Source organism: Mobula birostris, chromosome 3 (assembly GCF_030028105.1).
Source record: "Mobula birostris isolate sMobBir1 chromosome 3, sMobBir1.hap1, whole genome shotgun sequence".
NCBI lineage: Eukaryota > Metazoa > Chordata > Chondrichthyes > Myliobatiformes > Myliobatidae > Mobula > Mobula birostris.
In genome coordinates, this window is record NC_092372.1 from 22,924,580 (window position 1) to 22,941,557 (window position 16,978).

Consider the following 16,978-nt stretch of genomic DNA (forward strand, 5'->3'; position numbering starts at 1 on the left):
GAATCCAGCGGGCCAGGCAGCATCAATGGAAAAAAAGTACTGCCGATGTTTCGGGTCAAGACCCTTCGGCAGGGCCGGAGTGTAAAAGATAGGGAGTAGGTTTAAATGCTTCAGGGTGTGAAGAAGGGGAGAGAGAAACACAAGGTGATAGGTGAAACCTGGTGGGGGAGGGATGAAGTAAAGAGATGAGTAGTTAATTGGTGAAAGAGATACAGGGCTAGAGAAGGTGAAGTCTGATAGGAAGGAACAGAAGGCCATGGAAGAAAGAAAGTGGGGGGGAATAACAGAGGGAAGCAGTGGGCAGGCAAGGAAATAAGGTGAGGGAGGGAAAAGAGGATGGGGATTAGTTAGTGGGGGGCGTTACTGGAAATTTGAGAAATTGATGTTCATGCCATCAGTTTTGAGGCTGCCCAGACAGAATATAAGGTGTTCCTCCAACCTGAGTGTGACCTCGTTGTAACAGTAGAAATACCAGTTTTGGTTAGGATCTGAAGATTGTAAGGTATAAAATACAACACAAATTACTAACACGTATAGAGCACTGACTTTTCCTTATGAATCTACAATGAAGTAGTGTTCATTCATTCATTGACCATTCAAAAATTGGATGCCAGAGGGGAAGTGACTCCTAAAACTTTGAGTGTGCGTCTTCAGGCTCCTGTAACGCCTCTCTGATGATAGTAATGAGAAGAGGGCATGTCCTGGGTAGTAGGGGTCCTTAAAGATGGATGCTGCCTTCTTGATGTGTTACCCTTTGAAGCTAGCCTCAATGCATAGAAGTGCTAGTGCCCATGATGCGCACAAGGAGTAACCAAGACAACACCTTAGGAGGAAGACAACTGAGGAAATGACTGATGGGAAGGGAAGATTGACTAAAAATATTTCCTCAGATGAAGTTTAACATGTAAGCGGCACAAAGTATCCAGCACATCCATGGTTGTCATTAAAGACTACTTGGTGGGAACGCAGCCTGAGTTCAACACTTATTATCACATAGCAAGACTAACACATCTTCAGTCAAGAAGATTTTGGATAAGGATATCGTTATGAAATCATTTGTAGCTGAGGAATTGAAGTGACATGGATTAAGTAGGACATTGTGAAAGGAATCAATGTGAAGAATGTTCAATCATACCCTCAGACATAATCAATAAGCTCTAAAACCTCGGCCTCTGCAACTGGATCTTTGACTTCCTCACCAGGAGACCACAATCTGTGCAAATCAGAGATAACATCTCTTTCTGGCTGACAATCAACACTGCGCACCTCAAGGATGTGTGCTTGGACTACTGCTCCACTCTCTCTACCCCCCCGCCCAACTACATGGCTACGCACAGCTCAGACACCATCTATAAACTTGCTGAAGGCACAACTGTTGTTGGCAGAATTTCAGGTGGTGGTGAGGAGGAATTCAGGAGTGAAATGATCAACTGGTTGAGTGGTGCCACAACAACCTTGCATTCAACATCAGTAAGACCAAGTATTTGATTGTGGATTTCAGGAAGAGGAATTTGAGGGAACACACACACCAGTCCTCATTGAGGGATCAGCAGTGGAAAGGGTGAGCAGTTTCGACTTCCTGGGTGTCAGCATCTCTGAAAGTCTATCCCGGGCTGAACATATTGATGAAATTACAAAGAAAGCACAGCAGTGGCTGTATTTCACTAGGTGTTTAAGGAGACTTGATAGATCACTAAAGACAGTAGCAAATTTCTACAGATGTACTGTGTAGAGCTTTCTAACTGATTGCATCATCATCTGCACAGGATCAGGAAAAGCTGAAAAAAATGGCAAACTCAACCAGCTCCATCAAGTGCACTAGCCTCTCCAACGTTCAGGGTACCTTCAAAAGGCAAAATCTCAAAATGTATCTTTCTTTCTTTATTAATCTTTTTATTGACTTAAAAGGAACAGGAATACAAACGAGGAGAATTATCTCAAATATATATATCAATAACAATACAAACCAAGATTAAGATAAACATCATCAAAATCATACATATTGTTAAGCTAGTATAAAATATATAATTAAAAAAAGAAAACAGCAATTCTCCTTTTATCAGTTCATGAAGAGGAAAGAAAAAACTTTGAATTTTAAATGAAGAAAAAAAAAACCCACTACACCATATAAAAAAAAAGAAACAAAAAAAAAAGGGACCGGGCAATCCATTTTGAGGATACGACCAAGAAAAAGAAAGATTTTCTGATCAAATCTAAAACTTCAAAAAAAAAATTGGAAGAGTAATAAATCAAATTAAATGAAAATATTGAACAAAAGGTTGCCAGATTTGCTCAGATTTAAAGGATGTAGCAAATGTCCGACTTCTTATTTTCTCTAAACTTAAACAGGACACAATGGAGGAGAGCCAACAAAAGACCATAGGTGGATTAGAATCACAAGTATCACATGTACGTTTAAACACACAGTAGAATGCATTATTTGCATTAACAACCAGCACAAACTAGGATGTGCTGGGGGCAGCCTGCAAATGTCACCTCACATTCTGGCAACAACATAGTATGCCCTCTATGCTCAGCCAAACAACACAGAACACAATGAGCAACAAGAGAACAACATCAATACAAGCTCTTTTCGTTTCCATCAGTCATCCAACTCACACACCCAAAATCAGTTTTGCAGTCCCAGGAGAGGATTCCAGGCCTCCAATAAATTCACGGGCAACAAGTCTCCAACTTTCCCAGTGAAATTCAGTATCATAGACACAAGCCTTCAGCCATCAGACTTTCGATTGATATTCACTCTTCAGTTTTCCGTATTGACCCGAAGACTAGCCGATAATGGGATCCCAAATTCCAGATTTTCATGTCCCCTGCACACACAGACATCTACTATAATCCTGGGATTCACCAGCCTGCATCCTCACTGGTCCTCATCCATAGCGCTTGTTAGGCCTCCATCCAAGGATGTCCTTCATCGCATGTCGATGTCGCTGGCCTTTGAACGTGGAGAAGGATTTGATGTGGTTTAAAATAATAAATTGCTGGATATAGTTATTGAATTCAAACGCAGTTTAGGAGGGAAAAGACAGAGACAATGTTTCAGACCCAAGGAACTTTAAATATGCTATGAGCTTTAATATTTGCGAATAATGCTCTGCCTTTTGAAACAAGTCGTCTACCAGGAATATACTGGACCAGTATCTTTTTGTAGCCTTTGGGGTGAAACAAGGTGAAAATACAGGAAATATGAAGACACTAAACCCTGCATTGGTGCATTTCAGGTGTCTTCAGTGATACCTACCTGTCACTTACTGCATTTTTTTCATTCTTCTACATTAATCAGCCTTCTCCGTAGAACAGCAATGGGCTTTAGCAAATGAAAAGGGCACTCAAATAAAGATGCATGAGAAAAAGCCAGTGTACTATACATGCTAGGAACTTCAGCAGACCTTTACACCTAGTGATCAACAGATCTTTACACCTAATGGTCAGCAAATCCAAACCATACATTGACATTACTACAGAATACTTGTTATAGTTCTAGAAACAGAAAAATAGAAACATAGAAACATAGAAAACCTACAGCACAATACAGGCCCTTCGGCCCACAATGCTATGCCAAACATGTACTTACTTTAGAAATTACCTCGGGTTACCCATAGCCCTCTATTTTTCTAAGCTCCATGTACCTATCCAGGAGTCTTTTAAAAGACCCTATCGTATCCGCTTCCACCACTGTCGCCAGCAGCCCATTCCACGCACTCACCACCCCCTGCTTAAAAAACTTACCCCTGACATCTCCTCTGTACCTATTTCCAAGAACCATAAAACTGTGCCCTCTTGTGTTAGCCATTTCAGCCCTGGGAAAAAGCCTCTTACTATCCACATGATCAATGCCTCTCATCATCTTATACACATGAAGCAATATTTATTTTTCTGTCTGTGTAATTATTCTTCACATGTATTTGATTATTTCTTCCTTGCACAGCACAATAGCACAACTATCAGAGCTACTGCCTCAGAATTTTAGTTCCTCATGCTGTCTGTCTGGTATTTACGTTCTTCCTGTGATGTCATGGGCTTCCTCCCACATCTCAAAGACATACAACTAATTGAAAACTTTAAGTTGGTCCTCTTGTACATTAAATGGTAGAATATTGGGGAGATGGTGGGAATATGAGGAATATAGTAAAAGCAATTAATGCAGGGCTAGTGTAAAGGGGAACTTGATAGTTGCTATGGACTCTAATCAAAGACTCTATCAAATTTCTACAGGTATATGATGGCAGCATTCTAAATGGCTGCAATGCTGCCTAGTATGGACACTCCAATGCAAAGGATCAAAAGAGGCTACAGAGTGTTGTAGACTCAGCCAACTCCAGCACGAGCTCAATACTCCCCACTATTGCCTTGTTGCTTTTTTCCAGGTGGGCAATATGTTAGTTTTTTTGTGAGGAAGGGGTTTGGGGCTGGGAGTTTGTGAGTCTTTGTTTCTTTTTCTTTTTTTTTGTGCGGGGTGGGAGGTTGATGTCTTTTCTTTTAACAACATCCATGGTTTTTTCTTGTTTCATGACCAATCTCAAGGATGTATTCTGCATACATACTTAGATTAGATTAGATTAGATTAGATTATGAGGACGCTCAGTCCTCGTTTATTGTCATTCAGTAATGCATGCATTAAAATGATACAATGTTCCTCCAGAAGGATATCACAGAAACACAGGACAAACCAAGACAAAACCACATAATTATAACATATAGTTACAACAGTGCAAAGCAATACTGTAATTTGATAAAGAGCAGACCATGGGCACGGTAAAAACAGTCTGAAGTCCCGATAGCTCTATCATCTCACGCAGACGGTAGAAAGGAGAAAATCTCCCTGCTATGAACCTCCAAAGCACCGCAAACTTGCTGATGTATTGGATTCATCTGACCGTAGCCTACTCTGAGTCCGTCCGAAAACATCTAGCCTCCGACCAACCCTCCGACACCGAGCACCATCTCTGCCAAGCGCTTTGACCCCGCCCCAGCCGCTGAGCAACAAGCAAAGCTGAGGACTTGGGGCCGTCCCCTGCGGAGATTCTGGATCACACAGTAGCAGTGGCAGAGAAACAGGCATTTCCGAAGTTTCACCAGATGTTCCTCCATGCTCTCACCTCTGTCTGCATCAAATCAGGATTGTGCACGGCACCCTACTTGACAGATAATGGATATTTGATATTTTATTACTTTGATAATAACTTAATTGAGGACCTCTTCAAAAGTCAATGCTTTAAAAATACAGCATCCATCATTAACGACTATCACCATCTGGGATATGTCCTCTTCTCATTAGTACCATCAGGGAGAAACTATAGGAGCCTTAAGATCACACTCAACATTTTTAGGAGCAGTTTCTTCAAATCTGCCATCAAATTTCTGAATAATCAATGAATCCATGAATACTATCTCACATAAGTGTTTTTGTAACTTATAGTAATGGTTTTAATGTGTCCTGCTGAATGATCTCAGCCAAAACATCAACTGTGCTCTTTTTCATAGATGCTGTCTGGCCTGCCAAGTTCCTGCAGCGTTTTATGGGGTTGCTGTAATGTTTTTAAAGTTTTCCACAGTAGTACTGCCACGGAACAACTAATTTCATTACTCATGTCAATGATAATAAACCTGATTCAGATTCGGATGCAGATTCTCTGTGGGGTAAAGTGTCTCTTTTGATGGTCACTATGTTTAAATTCTCAATCACAGCAGATTTATTACAATCAGAATATTGATTCAATTCCCTTTTAATCTGCATTGCAGGCATTGCTTTAAAACATTTAGGAATAATATTCCATTGTGTAATTTGTTTTTATATTAAAAATCCCCTTAATTCCAATAATAATAAACTTGAATCAATGTTGGTCTGCCATCTTTTTGTAAACATTATTTAAGTATGATGAATGAAAACTTGTAGCTTTACTTTTCTCAATGGAGACGAAGATGAAGAAGGTAAAGGAAGGAAAGAAGGTATATGGCATAAAGTATACTTCCATTTATTAATTGAGGCACTGAATTCAAGAGGCAGGAAGCTAAGTTGAGTTTTATAATTCTCCAGTCAGTCTACATTTGGGGTATTGCTTTCTATTCTGGTCAGTTTATTTTTCAAAGAATGTGGAGGCTTTGGAGAGGGTGTAGAGGAGGTTTACCGAGATGCCGACCAGATTATAAAGCATGTTCTATAGGGAGAGGTTACATACACTAGGGTTGTTTTCTCTGGAGCAGCAGAGGGTGAAAGGAGACATGTGATATCAAGTTTGTGGGTTTGGTGAGTGGGGACAGAAGGCACCTACTACTGGTAAGTAAGTTAACCATTTACTTACAGGACAAGAAAGACACTAAATGTTCAGTAAACCCTTCAAGTTACACTCGGTTACAAACTTATCTAAACTGAGCACCCGCAGTAGCAGGGCAAAATAGACTCTCAATGCAAATGCTTATCCACAGTGTGCACCCAGACCCTCTTTGCTGCAGCACATCCTCGCTGTTTACTATTTTCATTGCACCCTCCACTCCCTACCATTGACAACCACGTGTGCACAAAAGAGTGAGTGGTTTCTGCACATCAGATTTAAACTCAACTGTGCAGCGACATCAACTGCTTGAAAGGTCATTTGCACAGTTTGTTGTTCATTGATCCAGTCTAAAGTTACTGTTCTATAGATTTGTTGAGTATGCCTTCAGGAAAAAGAATCTCAGGGTTGTATGTCAGGACATGTAAGTACTCTGATAATAAATTTTACTTTGAAGTTTGTACTTTTAAATGGCAGCTCGTGGGAGAGGCTTTGCTGTTCATTAAATGGCCCAATCCCTAACTTCCATAGGGGAAAAGTTTTGATGAACAGTTAAGAGATAGATACTTACTGCAACAGTGGGACAAGTCATTTTACAGAGAGAGAGAGAGAGAGATGCGTGTTTGGATTGTGCTGCCAGGTATGGTAGTGGAGTTAGATATGATAAAGGCTCTTAGTTAGACACATTAATATGCAGGGAATGGAGAATTATGGACCATGTGGAGCCAAAATGGATTAGATAACATGAGCTTAATTAGTTTGGCACAGAACTATGGGCTGGAAATCATGTTCCTGTGCAGTACTGTTCATTGTTCTATATTCTACAAAGGCAGCAGAGGGCAAGAAGTAAAATTTGGGTGTCAGTGTAATATTCCTCAGCACAAAATTACTAATGGGTATCTTTAATATATGAAGATATCTTTAATATTAAACACTCTGCATTCTTCATGATCTCTAAGCCTAGAAATTCTATTCTTATCGAACAATGTTATAGAGTCATAGTGCGATAGGTATTTGCTTTGACCTCATGTTTGCTAATCTTGCTTTCTAAATAGCAGCTGCCACTTGAAAGGTCACAAACAATTTTCAGTGAACTTTCAACTATAATGCTTTGTTTAACTTCCGGATGTAAATGGAAGGCAGTCTTCTGTTCTTAAAATGTGAATGAAAATCACTCTTTATAGAATACATTTGCAAATGGATTCTGTATACTGAAGATACTTGATTTGTAAAGAGTCACAGCACCTGTTTTATTAAGAGTGGAGTAAAAGACAATGGGTTACTTAATTTGGGTTGTTTCAAACAGACAAGCTGAATCTTAAGTTGCTTAATTCAAGGAAGCTTGTAGAACAGATGGATAATATGAATTAGCATATCAATGACTAATGTGTTTATAGCTGGAAGCACTTTAAACACTAAGAAATTAGCTTTACAGAATTAATTGTAGCTAGCTAAGATCCATGTAACCAATGATGTTTTTGGACCATTTGTGTTAAAAGGATATCGAGGAAATATCACATGCTTGTGAAGCCACTCAAGTGGCTGAAAAGGGCATGAATGTAGAGATTAATTCATGCTTCTTGACAATGAGGTAAGGAACGTCAAGAAACATGCTTCAACTTCAGGTTCTGTGATAGACAACTTGTTTGTCTGCACCTTTGGTATGTCTCTATAGTTTATAGTAATTGTGCCTGTGTTTTGGAAATCCTTAATCCTTTATGTTGGAGAAATGCTCTGTGCTTTGGAAATGGCTTGTGTTTTAGAACTGGTTTGTAATTGGAAAATGTTTAAGATAGATATCCTCTGTGAGTTTTAAATGTGTCTTAAGAGTGTTGTGTGGATCTACAATATATTACTATAAATAAATGAACTGTGTTTAAACTGCTTTGTTAGCTGGAAGTATCTTCTCCATGGTAGGGAGAGGGGACACACCACTTGAATAGTGATACTGCAGCTAAACTTGCTGTGAAGAGCAAACAGGGTAGTAAACTAATGTTTGAAGGTTGGGTAGTTGCAGTATAATCTCCCATTAGTGAGAGTGCTCATGGCTATTTATATCACATTGGCCTTAAAGTTTAGAACTTTGCAGTCAGCAAACTCAATAGACAATAGATTTTTCTACAGCATAGAAACAGGCCCTTTGATCCATGCCAAACTATTATTCTGCCTAGTTCCATAGATCTGTCCCTGGACCACATCCCTCCATATCCCTACCATCTATGTACTCATCCAGACTTCTCTTAAATGTTAAAATTGAACCTGCATCCACCACCTTCACTGACTGCTTGGTCCAGACTCTGACCAACCTCTCAGTGAAGAAATTTACCTCACGTTTCACCTCTCACCCTTAACCCGTGACCACTAATTCTAGTATCACCCAATCTCACCACACCAAAGGAAAACACCTGCTTGCATTTCCCCTATCTATACCCCTCATGATAGTTCACTGTGAGAAACATGGTAACAAGTTACCTGAAATCTGATTGCTATGTCTGGAACCAGAGAATCAGTCAGGTTTAACATCACTGGCATATATCGTAAAATTAGTTGCTTTGAGGCACTGTACAATGCAATACATAATAATTAAAAAACTATAAATGACAATAAGAATATATATATATATATATATATGTGTGTGTGTGTGTGTGTGTGTGTGTGTGTGTGTGTAGTTAATTTTGTATATATATTATGTTTGTTGCACAAAAAGAGAACAAAAAAAAGAATACAATTGGTAAGGTAGTGTAGTGTATGTGTGTTCATTGTCTATTCAGAAATCTAATGCTGGTGGGGAAGGAGGTGTTCACTTCTAAGTTCAGTATAAATTTATTATCAAAATACACTTATATCACCATCTTGAGATTCATTTACTACCTTTAGGTTCAATCATTCAAAGATTCAAATTTCATTTATTATCAAAATATGTATGCAGTATACAACCCAAAGATTTGTCTTCCCACAGACAGCCAAAAAAAGTAAATAATAGAACCCATTCAAAGAAAAACATCAAAGCACTACCCCCTCCAATACACACAAAAAAAATCTAATTGCACAAACAGCAACAAAAACACAGAATATAAAACACAAATCAAAAGAGTCCAGGCATATTCAGTGCAACCTAGCATTGAGTGGCCTGTTATCTGCAGGCTGCCCTGATCAAAGTCGCCCAAAAAAGCAACAAACCAGAAACCAGAAACACATCAAAAAGTGAACTACAGAGTCCAATCCACAAACCACGTCGGTTAAATCTTGCCCAAGACCGAGGACTCGGGCACAATTGTCCTGCAGCATCAAGTGAGAGTGGGAGCGAGACCATCACACCTTCCACCGGCAGCAACAAGTGAGAGGCTGGAAGACGGGGCTGAACACCCACTTGCCTTCCACTCTCACTTTAATGATTTCAAACTTTCTCAACACTTCAATCGGAAAGATCATCGATAAAAGGAGTTGCCCATGGGCTTGCGCCCTGTCACTTGTCTTCTTGGAGGCCTCAAAGCTGCACACTTCACTCGACTCCTCACCGAACACCCTCAGAGACTGCAAAGCACCAGATTATCATGGTAATTTACATGATAACCTTCCATATGCATGATAAGTCTTTATGCTGAAATCACTGCCACACAGTAACAATGTCATTCGATGCATAATGCTTGACTAACATCACTGTTGCGATATTGTAATGCAAATATATGCTTCACATCAGACTGAGCCTTAGCTGCAGGAGTGGATGTTTGCCAGCTGCAAGGATTCTTCCTGCTCATCTGATCTTGGGGGGCGGGGGGGGGGGTTCTGGCAGTAAACCAATTCGACCTGATGGCATGAACATTGATTTATCTAACTTTCAGTAATCATTCCTTTTTGTTACCCCCACCACCTTCTCTCTTTTTCAATTCCCATTCTGGTGGCCCTCTCACCCCTCCTCTGCTCCTCATGACCTATACATTGTTGTCCTTTGGTTCATTATTTCCTTCCTTTTATTCCATGGTCCACTATCTACCTCTACTGGATTCCTTTCTCTTCAGCTCTTTGCCTCTTCTACCTATAACCTTCCAGCTTCTCATATCATCTCCCCTTACCCCACCCACCCGCCTTACCCCTTGCCTGGGCTCACCTATGACCAGCTAACTTTACTCCTCTCCCTCCCACCACCATCTTATCCTGGCTTCTGCCCCTTCCTTTTCATCCCTGATGAAAAGTCTCAGCCTGAAATGTCAACTTTTTAATCCCCTAACAGATACTTCCTGTCCTACTGAGTCCCTCCAGCATTCTGTTTGTGTCGCTCAAAATTTCAGGCATCTGCAGAATCGCATGTGTCTAAGCAATTCTTTTCCACAGGGCAAGCTGCTTGTTCTTGATTGCTGATAATCCCCAAGCAACACAGCTGGGCTCCCACTGACCACACTTCTATAGGAAACGTCCATTTAACAGTCTATTGTACAGTCTTGGTCTGGGAATATAATTAGCATTGTGAGTATATTGGTGAATTATCCTAACCTTATTGTTGAGAGTGGAAATCAAAAGCACCTCAGGATTCAAAGTTGAAAGTAAGTTTATCCATTATTATCTGCATTATCACTATTTCTAGCCCATGGGAAGATAGCTTGGAAGAGGCCTTTGAAAGGAAGCTCTCCAAGTACGCAGGACTGGTCAGCAACTGTCAGCAGGCTGGATGGAGAGCGAGGTGTCTCCCAGTGGAGGTTGGTTGTAGGGGATTCATAGCCCGTTCTTTAGTTAGAGCCTTCAGCATTTTGGGCATCGAGGGAGAAAGGAAGAGGAGAGCCATCTGCAGTACCACCGATGCGGCGGAGAGGGCTTCAAGATGGCTGTGGCTCAAAAGAGGGGGGCCATGGAGTCATAAGTAGCTAGCCATCTGGACACAAGCTGGGGTCTGATCAGCCCCAGCTGGGTCACCTGGAGGAGGTTGTATGATGTTGAAAGACCCGAAATATCCGATGATTCCAGGAACATCACTGAAGATGTGTCCAGAAGCACCAATAGATGTATGTACACAGCACTTAGTATCTGCACAACACGCACAAAATGCTAGAAGAACTCAGCAGGCCAGGCAGCATCTAGAAAAAGAGTACAGTTGACGTTTCAGGCTGAAACCCTTTGGCAGGACAGTACAACAGTTACTACACTGCAAAGTGTCTTCTAGGGATGCCTACCCTGAAGTAATTTAAATTTTCCCTTCTGTTCTGCCGATGGGTGTCTGCTGTAGGATAACTTCAATCTATGACCTACATTTCCTGACCTTAAATGTACACAAAATGGCCGAGAATTATAAAGCACCACTGCCGCACAGGAAAGCAATAAGCCAGGGCAAACAGAATCTGGTACAAATCTCAAAATCATCACAGGCTAATGATTTTTTTTTGTTTCCTTAATCATCACTGAGTCGGTGTCATCCGTTGTGGGTAAAAAATTAAGTTGAACTTGTATAAGGCATTGGTGAGACTAAATTTGAAGTACTGTGAGCAGTTCTGGTCACTTTCCTATAGGAAAGACATCAATAAATTTGAAATAGTGCAGAGCAAATCACACAGATGTTTTATACATTTAGAGGTACAGCATAGTAATATCATTTCTGTTCATTGAGCCATGTGACCAAGTGATCTACTAACCCACACAAAATGCTGGAGGAACTCAGCAGGCCAGGCAGCACCTATGGAAGAAAGTACTATTGACGTTTTGGCCCAAAACATCGACTGTACTTTTTTTCCATAATTGCTGCCTGGCCTGCTGAGTTCCTCCGGCATTTTGTGCGTGTTGCTCGGATTTCCAGTATCTGCAGATTTTCTCTTGTTTGTGAATCAACTAATCCATATGTCTTTAGACTGTAAGAGGAATCTGGAGCACTATAAACTCCTTGGAGACAGCGGCAGGAATTGAAAACCAGTCACTGGTGTTAGAATAGTGTTACGCTAACCGTTATGCTACCATGCCTCCCTATGTTGATGGGATTTGAGGACCTGTATTACAGGGATAGGTTGAAAAGGTTATGACTTTATTCCCTGGAATGCAGGTGAATGAGAGGAGATCTTACAGAGGTATACACATCCTGATGATTGCCCCAAAATGTTGACTGTTTACTCTTTTGCCTGACCTGCTGAGTTCCTCCAGCATTTTGTGTGCTACTGAGATGAGTAATCCTTTTCCCACCAATGAGACAGATAACAGTCATCAGACTTGTTAAGAACTTGCAATTAAATCATATTTTATCATGTCTTCAGCACATCCCAGCACATTTTACACAAAAGCGAACATTCCCTCAAGTAGAGTCGGTGCTGTTACATTAATTAACATAGCTGCAAGTTTGTGAGTTGCCTGCTCCCACAAACCGCAGATGAATGAATGACTAGTTAATTTGCCTTGATGGTGCTGGTTGAAAGTTAAATGATTTTCCTGGCATCCGTAAAATGGTCTACACTCAATGATCAACACAGAAGAAGACTAATCCACCTCATTCTGCTTCATTATTCAATAGAATCTTTGAACTTCTTCACCATCACAAATTTCTCATCCTATTTTCATATTCCTTAGTTCTCTATCTTCAAAAAAACTATCTTTTTGTTCTTGGACATACTCTGACTTAAACATTCATGAAGATTAACAATGTGCTTGAGGTCATTTTGAAATACATGAAAGATATTTCTTCTATTGATTAGGATTCTCCTCATTTTGGTCCAAAATGACCAACCTCTTGCCTCGATCCTAAATTTTTTCATTCTAGGCATTCAGGTGGAATCTTTCTAAACAGCTGCTGATAGATAATCATCTCATCCTCAGAATGAGTCATCAAATCATAAAAAGACACAGCATGGAAACAGGCCTTTTGTCCTACTGGGCATGCTGGCCTGCAGCTATTCACTTACACTGCTTCTATATTAATACCACTTTTTAAAATACTCCCCCTATTCTCTCATTCCTCCACAAACTAGAGTCAATTTACGGCAGCTAATTACGGTCCCATAAGATGGTCTATACGTGGATGAGCATGGGAGGTGATGTTGATGTGTTCTTGTTGCCGTTTGTGCATTTTTTTTTCGCGTGTGCGGAGGGATCTTGATGATTTTCTCTGGATTCCGTGAGTTTTCTTTGTTTCATGGCTGTCTGTGGAGAAGACATATCCCAGGGTTGTGTAGTGCATACATACTTCGATAATAAATGTACTTTGAACTTTGAGCTTAATTAATACACCATCCCACATGTTTTTAGATTGTGGGAAGAAACTGGAGCATCTAGGGGAAATCTGTGAAGCCACAGGAAGAATGTGCAAACTTTGTTGCATTCCCTCTAAGACAGGGGTTCGCAACCTTTTTTATACACCATGAAACTCTACCATTAACCGAAGGGTCCATGGACCCCAGAATGGGAATCCCTGCTCTAAAACAACTGTACATTTTCATGAGTAAAATTTTATAGATACAAGACATCAGAACTAAAACTTGATATATATATTTTAAAAATTTATTTAGATATACAGTGTGGAAAAGATTATTCTAGCTCAGCAAGCAGCTGTGCCCAGCAACCCACGTATTTAACCCTAGGTTAATCACAGGGTAACTTACAATGACCAATTAACCTACTAATTGGTATTCCTTCGGAAAGAGGTAACCGGACAACACAGAGGAACCCTCATGCTCACAGGAAGGATGTACAAATTATTTCTAGAGGATACTGGAATTGAACTCTGAACTCTGATGCCCCGAGCTATAATAGTGATGTGTTAACTTTAAATTTCTTGGCACTGAGGACCTCACGTGGTCTGTACATAGCGGCTGTGTTCTGAGAAAGGCATAACAGCGTCTCTTTCACCTCAGATAGTTGAAGAAACTTAGGATGGGCCCCCAAATCCTTTAAACTTTCTGCAAGGGCACAATTGAGAGCATTCTGATGGGCTGCTATGGGAATTGTACTTCCCTCAATTGTAGGGCTCTGCGTAGAGTGGCGCGGACAGCCCAACGCATCTGTAGATATGAACATCCCACTATTCAGGACATTTACAAAGACAGGTGTATAAAAAGGGCCTGAAGGATCATTGGGGACCTGAGTCACCCCAACCACAAACTGTTCCAGCTGCTACCATCCATGAAACGGTACCGCAGCATAAAATGCCAGAACCAACAGGTTCCAGAGTAGCTTCTTCCACCAGGCCATCAAACTGATTAATTCATGCTAACACAACTGTATTTCTATGTTATATTGACTGTCCTGTTGTACATACTATTTATTATAAATTACTATAAATTGCACATTGCACATTTAGACGGAGACTAAACGTAAAGATTTTTACTCCTCATGTATATGAAGGATGTAAGTAATAAAGTCAATTCAATTCAATTCAATTCAACTGCTTTGCCTCTAGTAGCAAGTTTGGCAGCATCAGCAAGAGACCTGTTTCTGTCGTCTGTCCCCAGATGTTTCCTGAAATTTCTAAGCATGTTCTACTTTATTTATTTATTTAGTTGTTCTTTATCTAAGGAAACCAAAATGGTAACAAGTTATCATGGGGTGGTGACACCTGAGTCCTATGTAAATACAGGAAGACACTTTGGTAAATACAGCCAAGTGATCTTTAGTGCACAACTGAAGAAGAAAATGAAGACCAGTTAAATGAGAGATTTTTTTACTTTGGGGATCAGTTTCACAATACTTCAGAAGTTGGATTTGTGATTTTAAGCAACACCTGAAAAATCTCTTCACACCTCTACTCTTTTCTTATCAGTTTCTGCACGTGGACATGCATTTTCCCAATGCAATCTCGTAGCCAATTTTACACTTGGTTTTACTGTAATAGTTTTTCAAGCCTAAGCTGCCACTTGATGATTTGCATAGCTATTGCTTTGAATGGAGAGCTATGTTTTGGTTGGTCTGTCTCCTGAAACTGTTTTTCAGTCTGCAGTCACAGTCAAAAGCTGGTTATTGAATCTTTGCAATAATAGACATTTTTATTTTTGGAAATCTGCAACATAGTAATGAGGTATGATGTCAACATCATTTAAATTTTGACACTTATTGAACTACATCTTCAATAGACCAAGGGATCCGGCCTTATTAAAATCAGGAAGGAAAAGAAGAAAGCATTGAAATGAAAGATGAGAGAACTTGATTTACAGTCTGCTTGGAACTTCAAAACATGGCACCCTGATGTTTTCATTTAATGTCATACAGATTTCTATTTTTGTTTCTCCTAATTTATTTACATCTCTATTGATATTAAAATAACCAATTTAAAAAACTCAGTCTAGTTAGTATAAAAGGCCTTTTTTATTGTTTTGTTCATTTTAGGATCTGAAGACCATACATTCTATAAAGGGAACATCCAATTGGCTAGAACGTGCTCAGTACAATTAGGCCATAGGATCAGAAGATATAGGAGCAGAATTAAGCCATTTGGTCCATCGAGTCTACTCCACCAATCAATAATGATTGATTTATTTTCCTCCTCATCCCTATACTCGTGCCTTCTCCCCGGACCTAATTAAGTAGCTACTGAGTGTATGTTCATGGTCTTCTGCTGCTGTAGCCCATCCATTTCAAGAATATGTTCAATCAGAGATATTATTCTGCACACCACTCTTGTTCAAGTGGTTATTTGAGTTACTGTCACCTTCCTGTCAACTTGAACTAGTCTGGTCATTCTCCTCTGATCTCTCTCAATAACACAGTGTTTTCACTCTCAGAACTGCCACTCACTGTATTTTCTTTTCAGTTTATCACACCAGAATATTGTTTGTGAAAACCCCATGAGATCCACAATTTCTGAGATACTCCAACTACCCCATCTGGCACCAACAATCAATCCACTGTCAATGTCACTTAGATCACATTTCTTCCCAAATTTAATTTTTGGTCCGAGTAACAACTAAACCTTTTGGTGTTCTTGTACATTAAAGAAAAAAACATTGGCATAAAGATTCAGCAGGTAATTGATAAGTTAAATGTCGTGTTGAACTTCATAGTTGGGGATTGAGTTTAAAAACAGCAAAGTGTTGTCACAATTTTGTAGGGTGCTGGTGAGAATGGTGAGGATGTATGCAGTTTTGGTACGTTAACTTATTATATCAGCATCAAAGAGAGTCCAAGAGAGAGTGTCTTAGCAAAATACAGGGTTGAGAATGCATGAATGAGTCTGCATTCTCTTGAGATTTGAAGAACAATGAATGTTCCTGTTAAAGCAAATAAGATCCTAAGGGGAACTGATAGGGTAGAGCTTGAAATCGTGCAGGGGTTCCCAATGTTTTTATGGATTAATACCATTAAGCAAGGGGTCTGAGGATCTCAGGTTAGGCACCCCTCTCTTGTGTGAGCATTGAAAGTGACAACAAAGCTGAAAGATAAGGAATTATCATTTAAAATGGAGTACTCAGAAATTTCTTTTTATAAGGTGTGATGAATCTCTCAAACTCTCTTTCCCAGATGACCGTGGGGAGAAAGATTATTGGTGGTATTTAAAGAGGAAGTAGATAATTATTGAAAGGACAAAGTATTGAGGGCAATGGAGGAACGAGCAAAGAAGAGGAGCTGAGACTGGGACAGGTCACTCATGTACACATTAAGTGGCAGGTTACATCTGCAAGGCCTACTGTCCATTCTTGCTTTCAACATTAAAAAAAGGAAAATAATTTGAACAATGTCAAAAAAATCGTATATTTTTAAATTAATTGAATTCTGAAACATTGACT